The 15,886-nt window shown below is 36.1% G+C and overlaps 2 pseudogenes; one reads left to right on the top strand and one right to left on the bottom strand.

The window, feature by feature from the left end:
* Positions 1–457: 457 nt before the first annotated feature.
* LOC134003865 (receptor-type tyrosine-protein phosphatase H-like) lies at positions 458–13,236 on the bottom strand (annotated as a pseudogene).
* Positions 13,237–13,369: 133 nt separating this feature from the next.
* LOC134003866 (putative nuclease HARBI1) lies at positions 13,370–15,840 on the top strand (annotated as a pseudogene).
* The last annotated feature ends 46 nt before the right edge of the window (positions 15,841–15,886 follow it).

The following is a 15,886-nucleotide window of genomic DNA, read 5'->3' on the forward strand; positions in this document are numbered from 1 at the left end:
ATAAATGTCATTTGAAAACATTCCTTGGTCATTTGTTATTTCATTACAGGATGATAATAATAATATTAATTAAAGCTGCAAGAAGGGATTAATGGGCCCTCGCTCCCCCGACCTGCCCTGAAACAGCAAAATTTGCTGCAATGCATCTTCGAGGTCTTGAGATGACAAAGAGTGAATATAAAATTGGTCGGAATAATGTAGATGTAGAAGAAAGATGAAAGAGAAAAACGAAAATAATTCCTGCAGATTCAATAGGGCCTTCGCACTGTTTAGTGCTCAGGTCCTAATGATACACTTTTAGCAGATGAGAGAAAAAAATGAATAAAATCTTAACTTTCTATGCATCAACCGTAAATATATCTCTTAAATCTTTCTTTTACAGTAGATATTTTAAAATACAAAACAGCATGAAGGCTTCAGAATGAGTTTTTCATTAAGTGCATAAACTTTTCAGTGAAGAGCTAATCTCAGGCATTTCAGCTGTTTAACGAAACTCTCGGAGTGCAGTGGCGTTGACATATATCATGTCCACATCCTCATATACGTTTTCTTCAGTCTTCTCATGTGGCTGCAGAAGGTCCATGATGCATTGGTGCAGGAAGACGTACTGGGACTGCAAAGAAACAAATTTAAGTTGCCAATCATGTGAAAAGCAGAACTCTTTGTAGTGAGAGAGCTAATACAGACATTGTATTGTGGCTAATACTTCCTTGTTTGCAGTAACACTACAGTAAACTCTGTAGATGTTTACAGTATTGAATCAATATATATATATATAAATATCTAGTTGAAATTTAACTGGAGCAGCATAAAAGCTTTTTTAGGTTTATTTTTAGAGATTCAAATGAGCAACTTCATGGAGATCTAAGCATAACCTTCCTATGTAACAGAGTACTGTAACAGTGTTCGTAGTCTATCACTAGCTGGCATTAAATATCGAAAGAGATTCCTGAAGATCAGCTCAGCCTGAAGCAACTAAATGATCAGTTTTACCTCTGTCTGCACCATGTGTGGTCGACTCAGCGTCATCTTGTGCACAAAGGCATTGATGCCCACTGCTTTCTCTCGCTCCAGCTGCTGAAGCAGCACATCCAAGGCAATAATAGTGCCTGTCCTCCCCACTCCAGCACTAACAGAGAGACAACAGTGAAAGGTAAGAAGTCAGTGACCAGGTGTAACGATCATAAGAGAATATTTTATGTATCATTTTAAAAGCAGGTGCATCATAATTGCAGTATGCTGCTGACATTCATCCAAAGTACAGGTTACTGAAGCTCAGGTTGAAACCAGTTCTCATTCTGTACCTGCAGTGAACCACAGTGGGTTCCCCAGTTCCCTCTGTCTTTATGTGCTGTCTGAACAGTTCTCTGAACTGGATCAGGACTTCAGTGCCCTGTGGGACTCCGTGGTCAGGCCAGGCGGTAAAGTGGAAATGTTTCACAGTGCGCTCTTCTGAGGTGTTCTTCTGTGAAGAAGATTCACATAAATAGGTTGGTGTGTTCAACCAGTATAGTGGCAAATGTACACAAAGCAAATGTACACAAATTCAAACAGACACAGTCCTAATTTCAAGTCTCTTTGTTTTGCTTTGTCACTTGTAGATATATTAATAGCCAACCTATTTAGTTACATCTTTAAAATGTTTAAAATGAGTTGTTACACACATATTTCAGTGTAAATTCCCTCAAAGTCCAGTTGAACTCTTGCTGCTCAGATCTGTTGGTGACCTGCATCTCTCCATAAAGGCAAGTCTCTCTGTCCGAGGGCCAGTATTGTTCACACTTAGTCTAGGAAATGGAAACATACAAATACAAAATTTAAATCATAGATCTTTATCAGGTCTTTGTGGAACCGACCACCTTTGAAAATACAAATCATTTTGTACACAGTAAAACGTGTTAATTGTCACCATTTAATAACACATAAGCTACAGGAGCAAATTATTCATTACTGCTCATTAATTTTTTTTAAAGTTTACCCTTCCTTTATAATCTGGTAATAAACCCATCCCAAATGTTCCTGGACACTCACCCGTCCTTCCTCCGTGCAGTTGGTTACCATGACGATGCCTTTCACTCTTTGTTCCCAGATCATCCTCCAGAAATCATTGACTGTAGAAGGAAGAGGACCCTGAGTCGCAATGTACTCTCGGTTGTTCTTGTAGCCCTAAGAAGCAATTGTCAAGGTTAATGTTGTATCCTTCTCTTGCTTTTATATTTCCTGTAATGCTCAGCAGGATGTAAAACGTAGTTTTATGCTCATGAAGTCACATAAAGTCAGCTCTACATACACGGCTAGACTTCAAATGAATGTGCAGCTGCAGCAACTTTACTCCAGATGATGAAGTGTTGAAGATGTTTAAATCAGTCCCTTTCAAGTGTTTGTTTGACAGCTTGAATCAATATTGATTGGGAAGTCTTACTGTATGATGGTATATTTTTGGTTAAATAAAGAACTTTATTTAGTGATAGTCAGTTATCAAGTAATACATACTGGCATGTAACTGGCATTGATGTAGTCAGAGGCTCCAGTGGGATTCGATGTACTTAGCTTCACTCGACACCAGTCATCTAGGTTGAAAAAGCAGAAGATGGTTTAACTGTAATTCACCACAGCAGCTAGAACGAGTCAATGGATCTGTCATAGTTCAGCAGTGAGGGGACGAGCTTACATGGCAGAACGTTGCTGAAACGGTTTCTGGCCTTGTTCTCAGGCAGGAGCGCTACCTTTCGTATCTGGTCCGTGCCAACAGGAAGAAGTTTCTACAGGAAAGTTGGCAGATGACACAGCATGTGATTGACACAAAGGTTAAACAGAAAACAAATTGAACAGTTCCACAACTGTACAGACACAGTATTACAATACTGCACAGAAATAGGAAAGAATAGAAAAGGAAGAACAAAGTACAATTAGCTTTTTAATGCACCTCATATTCCTCACTGAAACCTCTGTTCTCATCTGCACTTAAATGGTAGAAGTGGTCTGGAAAATCTGCGAAAGAAATAGCTCTGAAAAAAATGAAACAGAACAAAAATGCACATTGTCACCATTGTATACCTTATTTAAGACGGTTGCATCCATACATGAATTTTTTCAGATTTTTCAGAATAATTTTTCAGATATGATCTCATTCTCTCCCAAATGTATCTCATTTTGAAGACCACTTAACTCATTTTTACAATAACTTACAGGGGATAAAAGCGTCTGCTAAATGACTAAATGTAAATATAAATGTAAACTGACAGTGTTGTTAACATTATATAGAGGCAATTAAGATTGTACTTACTTGCTATATTCAGATTGTCGAGAACCCTCAATTAATGTTTTTTTTCTGCTGTGGGAAAGAAGTAAAGAGATTCTCTGCTTGAGTCTGATTGACTAAATTTTGGCAAAATAACTGAAGTAGTGTTGTCACTGAGTTTGCACCAACCTGATAATATCTGGTCTTTTAAGCAAAATGAAGACCATTAGAAAGACCAGAACACCAAAAAGCAGGACAGCAATCACTGACCCTGCAATGACTCCTACAGGGAGCAAAATCTGGATTAAATGCTTTGTAACATACAGTACAGTAATAAGATACTCAACACAGCCAAGCATCACAGTCACATTATATTTTTTCCACTAGGGTGACTACTGTTTAAAACGTACATCAGGAATATATAGGTTAATATGTTCACTTGACTCACCCCTTGGATCAGTCTGGCATTGGAAAACATACGGTGTACAACTCATCACATTCTCAGACAGTAGAGCTATAGACACCTCATATGATTTTGCAGGTAGGAATCCAGGTATTGTGATCTTCTGTGTCTCATTATCATACTTTTTTGTCTTCCCAGTCACATTCACCTCCACTTCAGTCCACAAACCCTTCGGTTTATCAAAGACGATAAGGATGGAGTAGCCAGCTGCAACGTTCTCACATCGAGCTTTTACATCTGCAGGAGCTGAGTGAAAACAAGTGGAAAGATGCCTTTACAGTCACAAACAACATATACCAGCAGCTCAGAGTGTCAATATGTGATTTAGCAAAAAAATAAAAATACAAATTCAAGCATACATTCATTCAATACATATTTGATGAAAATGAAACCAAAATCTATACTCCACTGCAAAACATTAAACATTAAATTGTTTTTTATTTCAATCATCTGCCAATCATTCTGTGATTCAAGTTTTAGTGAAATGAAGATTTGCTGATTTGGTTTCAAGCAGACACACAAAAAATGTCAAGCATCACTGATGGACAGAAAAAAAGCCTTGATTCATCACACACACATTTATCAATGTAAATGACTGAATATGTTGTAACTAATGAATAATAGTTTTGTATAATTTTGTATAGTTCAATAATAAGTCATTCCATTATGATATTTTCTCAACAGCAGTAATATTCAGTGAGCAGCACCCATCTGTTAATAACAAACTGGAAATCAGATATTGTTACAGAGCTCTGTCCTGACAGTTGTTGTGAGGCTTTATAAGAGGAAACACATCTTACCAGTGACTGCAGCTAGGTTTACTCCACTACTTCTGACATTTTCAAACACAGTGAAAAGACTGAAGTCATATTTAGTCCCACTTGTGAGTCCTGATACAGTGTTTGTCACATTATCTTCCCGTAATGCAGTGACATTTATCTCACTTCCATTGAACACAAGTGTATAGTTGAGGATGTCATCCACTTTGTTCCACTGCAGAGTTATACTGGTCTCATTTTGTCCAATTGATTTAAACTCCTCTGCGTTACGAAGAGCTAGGATGTAAAGAGACATAGAGAAGAAACTGTAACAAAATTTGATTTAAAACAATAACATGACATACTCAGCAAAATGTTGTGTTTTCTGTAACTTTTCAAAAATGTTTCATTCAATTTCAGTATTTTATCAAACACAGTCAAAAATACTAAGTGAACTCTGCCCCAGTTCTTGTTGTGGGGCTTTATAAGACGAAACACATCTTACCAGTGACTGCAGTTAGGTTTACTCCACTGCTTCTGACATTTTCAAACACAGTGAAGAGACTGAAGTCATATTTAGTCCCATTTGTGAGTCCTGGTTGAGTGTGTGTCAGAGTATCTCCCTCTGGTGCAGTGAAATGTGTCTCACGTCCATTGAACACAAGTGTATAGTTGAGGATGTCATTCACTTTGTTCCACTGCAGAGTTATACTGGTCTCATTTTGTCCAGTTGATTTGAAGCCGTCTGCGTTACGAGGAGCTAGGATGTAAAGAGACATAGAGAAGAAAACTGTAACGAAGTTTGATTTAACCCTTACATACTATTCAGGGTCTAAATTGACCCATTTTTGTACATGAAAAGAAAAAAAAACGTTAAAACTTTTATTTTTAGCTAGACATTTTAAGATTTATCTCAATGTGACCCTGAATATACAACAATGGAAATATTTTACAACTTTCTAAACATGTTTTAGTGCAGATAATGCACAAAATTACAAACAAAATTATGTATAGAGACTAATTATGAGGGGATACTGTGAAATGCTTGAATATAAACAGTATGTAAAGGTTAAAACAATAACATGACATACACAGCAAAATGTTGTGTTTTCTGTAACTTTTCAAAAATGTTTCATTTGATTTCAGTATTTTATCAAACACAGTCAATAATACTAAGTGAACTCTGTCCTTGGTCTTGTTGTGAGGCTTTATAAGAGGAAACACATCTTACCAGTGACTGCAGTTAGGTTTACTCCACTGCTTCTGACATTTTCAAACACAGTGAAGAGACTGAAGTCATATTTAGTCCCATTTGTGAGTCCTGATACAGTGTATGTCACATTATCTTCCCGTAATGCAGTGACATTTATCTCACTTCCATTGAACACAAGTGTATAGTCGAGGATGTCATTCACTTTGTTCCACTGCAGAGTTATACTGGTCTCATTTTTTCCAGTTGATTTAAACTCCTCTGGGTTACGAGGAGCTAGGATGTAAAGAGACAGAGAAGAAACTGAAAGAAAATTTGATTTAACCCTTACATACTATTCAGGGTCTAATTTGACCCATTTTTTGTACATAAAAAGAAAAGAAAAACTTTAAAACTTTTCTTTTTAGCTAGAAATTTTAAGATTTATCTTAAGGTGACCCTGAATATACAAAAATGGAAATATTTTACAACTTTCTAAACATTTTTTAGTGCAGATAATGCACAAAATTATGTATAGAGACTAATTATGAGGGGATACTGTGAAATGCTTGAATATGAACAGTATGTAAAGGTTAAAACAATAACATGACATACACAGCAAAATGTTGTGTTTTCTGTAACTTTTCAAAAATGTTTCATTCAATTTCAGTATTTTATCAAACACAGTCAAAAATACTAAGTGAACTCTGTCCTTGGTCTTGTTGTGGGGCTTTATAAGAGGAAACACATATTACCAGTGACTGCAGTTAGGTTTACTCCACTGCTTCTGACATTTTCAAACACAGTGAAGAGACTGAAGTCATATTTAGTCCCATTTGTGAGTCCTGGTTGAGTGTGTGTCAGAGTATCTCCCTCTGGTGCAGTGAAATGTGTCTCACGTCCATTGAACACAAGTGTATAGTTGAGGATGTCATTCACTTTGTTCCACTGCAGAGTTATACTGGTCTCATTTTGTCCAGTTGATTTGAAGCCGTCTGCGTTACGAGGAGCTAGGATGTAAAGAGACATAGAGAAGAAAACTGTAACGAAGTTTGATTTAACCCTTACATACTATTCAGGGTCTAATTTGACCCATTTTTTGTACTTAAAAAGAAAAGAAAAACATTAAAACTTTTATTTTTAGCTAGAAATGTTAAGATTTATTTTAATGTGACCCTGAATATACAAAAATGGAAATATTTTACAACTTTATAAAAATGTTTTAGTTCAGATAATGCACAAAATTACACACAAAATTATGTATAGAGACTAATTATGAGGGGACACTGTGAAATGCTTGAATATAAACAGTATGTAAAGGTTAAAACAATAACATGACATACACAGCAAAATGTTGTGTTTTCTGTAACTTTTCAAAAATGTTTCATTCAATTTCAGTATTTTATCAAACACAGTCAAAAATACTAAGTGAACTCTGTCCTTGGTCTTGTTGTGGGGCTTTATAAGAGGAAACACATATTACCAGTGACTGCAGTTAGGTTTACTCCACTGCTTCTGACATTTTCAAACACAGTGAAGAGACTGAAGTCATATTTAGTCCCATTTGTGAGTCCTGGTTGAGTGTGTGTCAGAGTATCTCACTCTGGTGCAGTGAAATGTGTCTCACTTCCATTGAACACAAGTGTATAGTTGAGGATGTCATTCACTTTGTTCCACTGCAGAGTTATACTGGTCTCATTTTGTCAAGCTGATTTAAAGCCGTCTGCGTTACGAGGAGCTAGGATGTAAAGAGACATAGAGAAGAAAACTGTAACGAAGTTTGATTTAACCCTTACATACTATTCAGGGTCTAAATTGACCCATTTTTGTACATGAAAAGAAAAAAAAACGTTAAAACTTTTATTTTTAGCTAGACATTTTAAGATTTATCTCAATGTGACCCTGAATATACAACAATGGAAATATTTTACAACTTTCTAAACATGTTTTAGTGCAGATAATGCACAAAATTACAAACAAAATTATGTATAGAGACTAATTATGAGGGGATACTGTGAAATGCTTGAATATAAACAGTATGTAAAGGTTAAAACAATAACATGACATACACAGCAAAATGTTGTGTTTTCTGTAACTTTTCAAAAATGTTTCATTTGATTTCAGTATTTTATCAAACACAGTCAATAATACTAAGTGAACTCTGTCCTTGGTCTTGTTGTGGGGCTTTATAAGAGGAAACACATCTTACCAGTGACTGCAGTTAGGTTTACTCCACTGCTTCTGACATTTTCAAACACAGTGAAGAGACTGAAGTCATATTTAGTCCCATTTGTGAGTCCTGATACAGTGTATGTCACATTATCTTCCCGTAATGCAGTGACATTTATCTCACTTCCATTGAACACAAGTGTATAGTCGAGGATGTCATTCACTTTGTTCCACTGCAGAGTTATACTGGTCTCATTTTTTCCAGTTGATTTAAACTCCTCTGGGTTACGAGGAGCTAGGATGTAAAGAGACAGAGAAGAAACTGAAAGAAAATTTGATTTAACCCTTACATACTATTCAGGGTCTAATTTGACCCATTTTTTGTACATAAAAAGAAAAGAAAAACTTTAAAACTTTTCTTTTTAGCTAGAAATTTTAAGATTTATCTTAAGGTGACCCTGAATATACAAAAATGGAAATATTTTACAACTTTCTAAACATGTTTTAGTGCAGATAATGCACAAAATTATGTATAGAGACTAATTATGAGGGGATACTGTGAAATGCTTGAATATGAACAGTATGTAAAGGTTAAAACAATAACATGACATACACAGCAAAATGTTGTGTTTTCTGTAACTTTTCAAAAATGTTTCATTCAATTTCAGTATTTTATCAAACACAGTCAAAAATACTAAGTGAACTCTGTCCTTGGTCTTGTTGTGGGGCTTTATAAGAGGAAACACATCTTACCAGTGACTGCAGTTAGGTTTACTCCACTGCTTCTGACATTTTCAAACACAGTGAAGAGACTGAAGTCATATTTAGTCCCATTTGTGAGTCCTGGTTGAGTGTGTGTCAGAGTATCTCCCTCTGGTGCAGTGAAATGTGTCTCACTTCCATTGAACACAAGTGTATAGTTGAGGATGTCATTCACTTTGTTCCACTGCAGAGTTATACTGGTCTCACTTTGTCCAGTTGATTTAAAGCCGTCTGCGTTACGAGGAGCTAGGATGTAAAGACACAGAGAAGAAACTGAAAGAAAATTTGATATAACCCTTACATGCTATTCAGGGTCTAATTTGACCCATTTTTTGTACATAAAAAGAAAAGAAAAACTTTAAAACTTTTCTTTTTAGCTAGAAATTTTAAGATTTATCTTAAGGTGACCCTGAATATACAAAAATGGAAATATTTTAAACTTTCTAAACATTTTTTAGTGCAGATAATGCACAAAATTATGTATAGAGACTAATTATGAGGGGACACTGTGAAATGCTTGAATATAAACAGTATGTAAAGGTTAAAACAATAACATGACATACACAGCAAAATGTTGTGTTTTCTGTAACTTTTCAAAAATGTTTCATTCAATTTCAGTATTTTATCAAACACAGTCAAAAATACTAAGTGAACTCTGTCCTTGGTCTTGTTGTGGGGCTTTATAAGAGGAAACACATATTACCAGTGACTGCAGTTAGGTTTACTCCACTGCTTCTGACATTTTCAAACACAGTGAAGAGACTGAAGTCATATTTAGTCCCATTTGTGAGTCCTGGTTGAGTGTGTGTCAGAGTATCTCCCTCTGGTGCAGTGAAATGTGTCTCACTTCCATTGAACACAAGTGTATAGTTGAAGATGTCTTTCACTTTGTTCCACTGCAGAGTTATACTGGTCTCATTTTGTCCAGTTGATTTAAAGCCGTCTGCGTTACGAGGAGATAGGATGTAAAGAGACATAGAGAAGAAAACTGTAACGAAGTTTGATTTAACCCTTACATACTATTCAGGGTCTAATTTGACCCATTTTTTGTACTTAAAAAGAAAAGAAAAACATTAAAACTTGTATTTTTAGCTGGAAATTTTAAGATTTATCTTAATGTGACCCTGAATATACAAAAATGGAAATATTTTACAACTTTATAAACATGTTTTAGTGCAGATAATGCACAAAATTACACACAAAATTATGTATAGAGACTAATTATGAGGGGATACTGTGAAATGCTTGAATATAAACAGTATGTAAAGGTTAAAACAATAACATGACATACACAGCAAAATCTTGTGTTTTCTGTAACTTTTCAAAAATGTTTCATTCAATTTCAGTATTTTATCAAACACAGTCAAAAATACTAAGTGAACTCTGTCCTTGGTCTTGTTGTGGGGCTTTATAAGAGGAAACACATCTTACCAGCGACTGCAGTTATGTTTACTCCACTGCTTCTGACATTTTCAAACACAGTGAAGAGACTGAAGTCATATTTAGTCCCATTTGTGAGTCCTGGTTGAGTGTGTGTCAGAGTATCTCCCTCTGGTGCAGTGAAATGTGTCTCACTTCCATTGAACACAAGTGTATAGTTGAAGATGTCATTCACTTTGTTCCACTGCAGAGTTATACTGGTCTCATTTTGTCCAGTTGATTTAAAGCCGTCTGCGTTACGAGGAGCTAGGATGTAAAGAGACAGAGAAGAAACTGATACAAAATTTGATTTAACCCTTACAGTACATACTATTCAGGGTCTAATTTGACCCATTTTTTGTACATGAAAAGAAAAAAAAAGGTTAAAACTTTTATTTTTAGCTAGAAATTTTAAGATTTATCTCAATGTGACCCTGAATATACAAAAATGGAAATATTTTACAATTTTCTAAACATGCTTTAGTGCAGATAGAGAAGTGTATAGTCGAGGATGTCATCCACTTTGTTCCACTGCAGAGTTATACTGGTCTCATTTTGTCCAATTACTTTCAAGTCCTCTGCGTTACGAGGAGCTAGGATGTACATGAATGTGGAGAAGAAACTTTAACCAAATCTGATTTTTTTAAATGACACTTTTTTCCACTGAAGTGTTATATTGGTCTCACTTTGTCTAACTGATTTTAACTGTTTTACATTAAAAGGTGCTAGAATATAAATAGACAGTAATACTTGTGAATACATATCACCATGTCTCTATATAAGCACTGCAAGTTTTATTTTGTCCAACTGATAAATGGGAGAGAATGCATAACCAGAAAATATGAGTACAAGTAAATACAGCTGCTAATCTTTCATTTGCATGTCACAGGCAAAATTATTCCAAATGTATACTCAAACATCACCTACAAGTGGCTGCAGAAATATTGACTCCAGTGCTGTTGACTCCATTGTCCGATGTGAGGAGCAAAAAATCATATTTTTTCCCAGCACTCAAATCAGTGACTTCATGTGTAACTGATGTCTCTCCAGGAGTTTCATTGATAAAGTCCACTTTGTCAATGTCATTGTTAACATACTTCAGGAAGTATGTTGAGATGTGATTAACCTTGTTCCATCTCAGAGTTATACTGTTCTCATTTTGGGTCACTACCTCCACATTCTTCACATTTTCAGGAGCTAAAAAGACAAAAAGTTTCATTTTAGAAGCTCACAAGTCAGACATATAACCACCAAATATTACGGAAAGCAGTTCGTACTTACGTGGCTTAGTTGTTGTTGTTGTTGTTGTTGTTGTAGTCAGCATTGTTGTTTGTGTTGTTGCTTTTCTTGTACCTGGTTTGGATGTTGCTGTGGAGTTAGTGGCACCCTGAAAACAAAACAGCAACAGAATAATTAAGTTACAGCAAGATGGACCTCATTCCAAATATATGAAGTTTAATTTCATAAAGTGTTTCGCTTATTGAATCTGCACCATTGACAGAAGACATGAAAAAGGGACATTCTGTTCTCTATTTTTTTTATTTATTTTTTTATTTTCCATTTCCTTGTTGCTTTACCAGGAGGGACACTGAACATGGAAATGAAAAGGGGAAATGACTCAGCAAATCCATTTTTGAATAGGATAAGGGACAAGCAACAAGGAAATGGAAATGCAAATAGAAAACAGGATGTCCCTTTTAAATGCCCAATTAAAAGTTGTATTCTTAATTCATTTTGCAAATTCACTTATTTAATTGTTATTAAAACTGCATTTTATAAATGATTTTGAAATTCAGTCATTTATTTGGGAATTAATTCATGTATTTTCCAAATGGTGTTTTAAATAACTTTTTAAAGTTACTTTTTTAAATCCCTTTTTATAATTCCTCTTTTTAATTGTGAAATTAGTTATTAATTAATGAAAAGTTTTTTTCCTTTTTCAGTAACTCTTCTGGTCCTCCACAATTAAATTCCATTGTTACTGATATGTATGTATAAATTCCAGAATTTTAGGATAACCTTCTGTTGAATAAAGGTACACTATCTGATCACTATCAAAGTGGAAAGTGAGAAAAAACTTACCCAAAGTAGACTCAGGAAGGCACACACCAGCAAGTGGTCTGAGGTGATTTTGAAAGATAAATGCCTCATCATTGTAATGTTTTAGTAAGCTGCAGACATACTATAAACTTGTTAAATTCCTTTGTTTTGCCGGTCCGAGCTGAACTTCAGGTTTCTATTTTCAGTGCTGCCACTTGTGTGTTGACCAAATCAACAATGTCTTTGAGCCCAAGCTGACGCAGTCCAAAATTAACTTTATTTCAGAGATGTTGACTTTTGATGGCCTTGTACAACCACAGAGACCTCATTGTGTTCCACATGTCAAAGGTAGAGATCCGTGCAGTAAATTTTCCTGTTTTACATGTTTATTAGTGTGAATAGCTCCATATCTGCTGTATGTTTGTCATCACAAGTTTCATGTTCATCACTGCACCTTTATAATGTGTAAACAAACATTTTCTTTTCACTTGCAATGAACCCAGGAAAATATCTCAAAAGCCCCTTGAATAATCTACAATTATTTGTATTTTAAAATGATTGTTTTAATGATTTCTAACTTCAAATCGCTGTAGAACCCCTTAAACTGGACTGGTTGCACAGGATATATATTTTCTTTAGATTTCTTTGCACTGTCTCAGTAGGCTGTGATATTTATAACTTTCTTGTGGTTGTGATCTATAAGGAACTATGAACAGAAAACATCAACTAACGCTTAGGACATTACAGCGTTTCAGATTACAGATCAATAAAAGTGCTGGTCTATTTATATTTCTTTTATTTAACTAATATTGGGCTCTTGCGGTGCCAGTCTATTTGCTGGTTGCAATAACAATTGTTACAGTGATGCTGTTTGGAGTAAACTTGAACAACAAGGCTCTTCTCGACTCTGTAGACAACATCACAGGTGACGTACTGCTTCAACTCTGTGTGTGTAGTTTAATATCCATAGGAGTACTATAGTTACTACCACTGATGCTGTGAATGCTAATAATGAGAACTTTATTTGTAAAGTACCTTTCCATACAAGAAATGAAATGTAGCTAAAAGTGCTTTACAATAAAATAAATTACATACACCAAGTGCTTCATATTAAATGGCCTAAACGGAGCAATGTAATATGAATGTTAATGTAACCAGCTGTTCACATCACCTGGTCACATCTTACCAATAGCATGGTACCTTCTTTGTCAGCCTATCATATTGCAGCTGTCTTTTAAAATGTTCTCCTTCTCTGCTTAGGTGCATTCTTGATGCTGTTTTGTGAGACCCACCACCTCCCCATCACCACCCAGTCTTCACAGTCATCAATGCATCACTTCATCAACCTCATCAATCTGATCAGTCTCAGTAGAAGTCAGATTGGTTTGGATGTCACGTCATCCAAACCAGTTGAGCCAGATGGCCGCCCACCTGTAGCCCTGTTCTGCCTGAGGTTCTCCCTGTCATCATCCATGTCATCAGCCACCACCAGGGTCTGGACTCCATGGGGGGATTTATCTTGATGCTGCTCAGGAATGACGTCCTTTGATTCAAAATCTCTCTGCGGAGAGACTTTGACAATACCTAATCATTAATATCATCTGTATAATAAACAACTCTTTATCTTCATTCTCTGATCTCTCCTAATTAAAACTGAATATTATTCAGGAAAAGCACAATCATACTGATGTAATTACACCTGTCAATCAGAATTATAATATATCTGTATCCAGGTTTTTAGTCCCTCGTTAGTCCTTATTGACATTCCTGGAGCAGTGGAGCTTGAGAGAAACCAGGAAATTGTTGTCGGATTGCAATCAACCATATCGTGAGTGAAGAATGAGTGAACATTCTCAGGGTTGGGATGATGATGATATGGATGCAAATACTGTGAGTAATAGAAGAAGAAAAGGAGTAAGAGGAGAAGTGCAGGAGAAGAGACAGCACAGTGAGTGACGGAAAGAGAATGGAAAGTCATAATAATGTTTGGGAAAGGAACGGGACAACAAAGCAGGAAAGCTAAGGAATGGAAATATCACATTCGAGCCTTGAGGAGGTCCTGTATATCTAAAAGCTGACCAACATGTCTGTTAAAATAGAATGCTGGTATACTGTGAGCGGGGTGATGAGATGCAAACTTTACATAATATGCTAGAGGTGAAACAATAAAGTTGTATATCTGTATCCAGGTTTTTCCCCTCCTCAGTGCTGATTCACATTCCTGTTCACTGGGGGTGATGCTGCACAGCTTTGCGCACTACCACAGTACAGAATAAGAGAGTGCTCCCATGATACTTGCTGCTGTTTACATCCAGCATTTGCTCACTTCAAGATCAGAGCCTCTCCATGTGAGAAGGACACTGTCTTTTGTCAACACCTTGGGGTACATGTCGGTCGTGAGCCAATTCATGATTGAGAAAAGTGTTGTGTGGGCAGCACATTCCAGCAGGATTTATGGGAATAGTCGTTCAAAGGAAGAGAGATGGAAGATGAATTGAATGGACAGTACTGGGTTATTGGTAAGTTAATGCAATGGAGGAATGGGAGAAACCTGAGTGATTACATGCATAAAAATTTAAAATAATAATAGTTCTACATTTCATTTTTTTCATGCTACAATTAGCAATAATATTCTTTATTGATAAATTGTTTCTTCCTTGGTAAATAAAATTATCAGAAAATGGCACTGTTTCCCAAAATCCCCAAGAGGTTTACATTTTCTCATTTTAAAATAACTCACAACTATTGATTAATTATCAACAGGGTTGGCGACTAATTTAATAGTTGGCAACTAATTGATTCTAATTGTTGCAGCTCTAAAGTTGACTTCAAGTTAAAATATCTTCGTCAAACTACTGTTTCCAATGTCAAGAATTACTTTTCAGATTAAAATTATATGAAACAAATAAATCTATATACGTTTTTACATAGCAGGAATTTTCTGTTCATTTTCATTGGTTCCAGCGGCATCTGGTTCAGAGCCAGTATGAAAATGTGTGCCCATAGAGGATGTGTGTATTTTTAGTGTGTATTTTATTGCTTGGTCATTCCTGCCAGTTCTAAGGAATAGCTACACAATGCAGAAGGCCTGCTGATGCCTTTCATGATACATATTAATTTTCAATTACCAACTGAGAACACATTACACTGCAATCTTTAGTATTAACACAGCATCAGAGAAAACCATTAAATGTTAATTCTCTCATCGCTTTCTTAAAGGAGGGAGCAGCTACAACCTAAGCAAGCATGTCTTGACTTCTGTGTCAGAACCTGCAAATGAGAAGGAGCAGTTTAACTGTTTAATCAGGCCCACGCCAAGATCCATGATGTCATGCGGATAACGCTGGGCTCCATGAAGAGGCGTTTCAGGTGCCTGATGCAACTTGGTTTTGCACAAGAAGGCTCTTTGGACAAAAAGTCCAACATCATCAAGGCATGCAGTGTCCTGCACAACATCTCTAAGAAGTTCTCTGTCCCTCCCCCGCCTGTAGTTGTTAAAATCGAGCGTCTTCATCCAGGCAGGCAGCATTCGGTGCCCATAGAGATCAACCCCGAGGCCCTAAAAGCAAGACAGGAACTCATTGATTGTAACTACTCATTTGCCTCCAGCAGGCAGGACCCACCGAGTGAAACCGTCACAGAGGAAGATCTTTGAGGACAGTGGCTTTGCTGTTTGATTTAAGAAGCAATTTAAGAGGATCCTCATCATACGGACACATTAAGGTCACATTTCTGAAATAAAACCCATCTTACAATGTAGGATTAACACACAGGCTGAGCAAGCTGTTGTTCTGTACCAGTTCACCTTTTTTTGCAGACTTTGTAAAAGCACACTCAGTTATAGT

This window comes from Scomber scombrus, chromosome 21, assembly GCF_963691925.1.
Source record: "Scomber scombrus chromosome 21, fScoSco1.1, whole genome shotgun sequence".
Taxonomy (NCBI): Eukaryota; Metazoa; Chordata; class Actinopteri; order Scombriformes; family Scombridae; genus Scomber; species Scomber scombrus.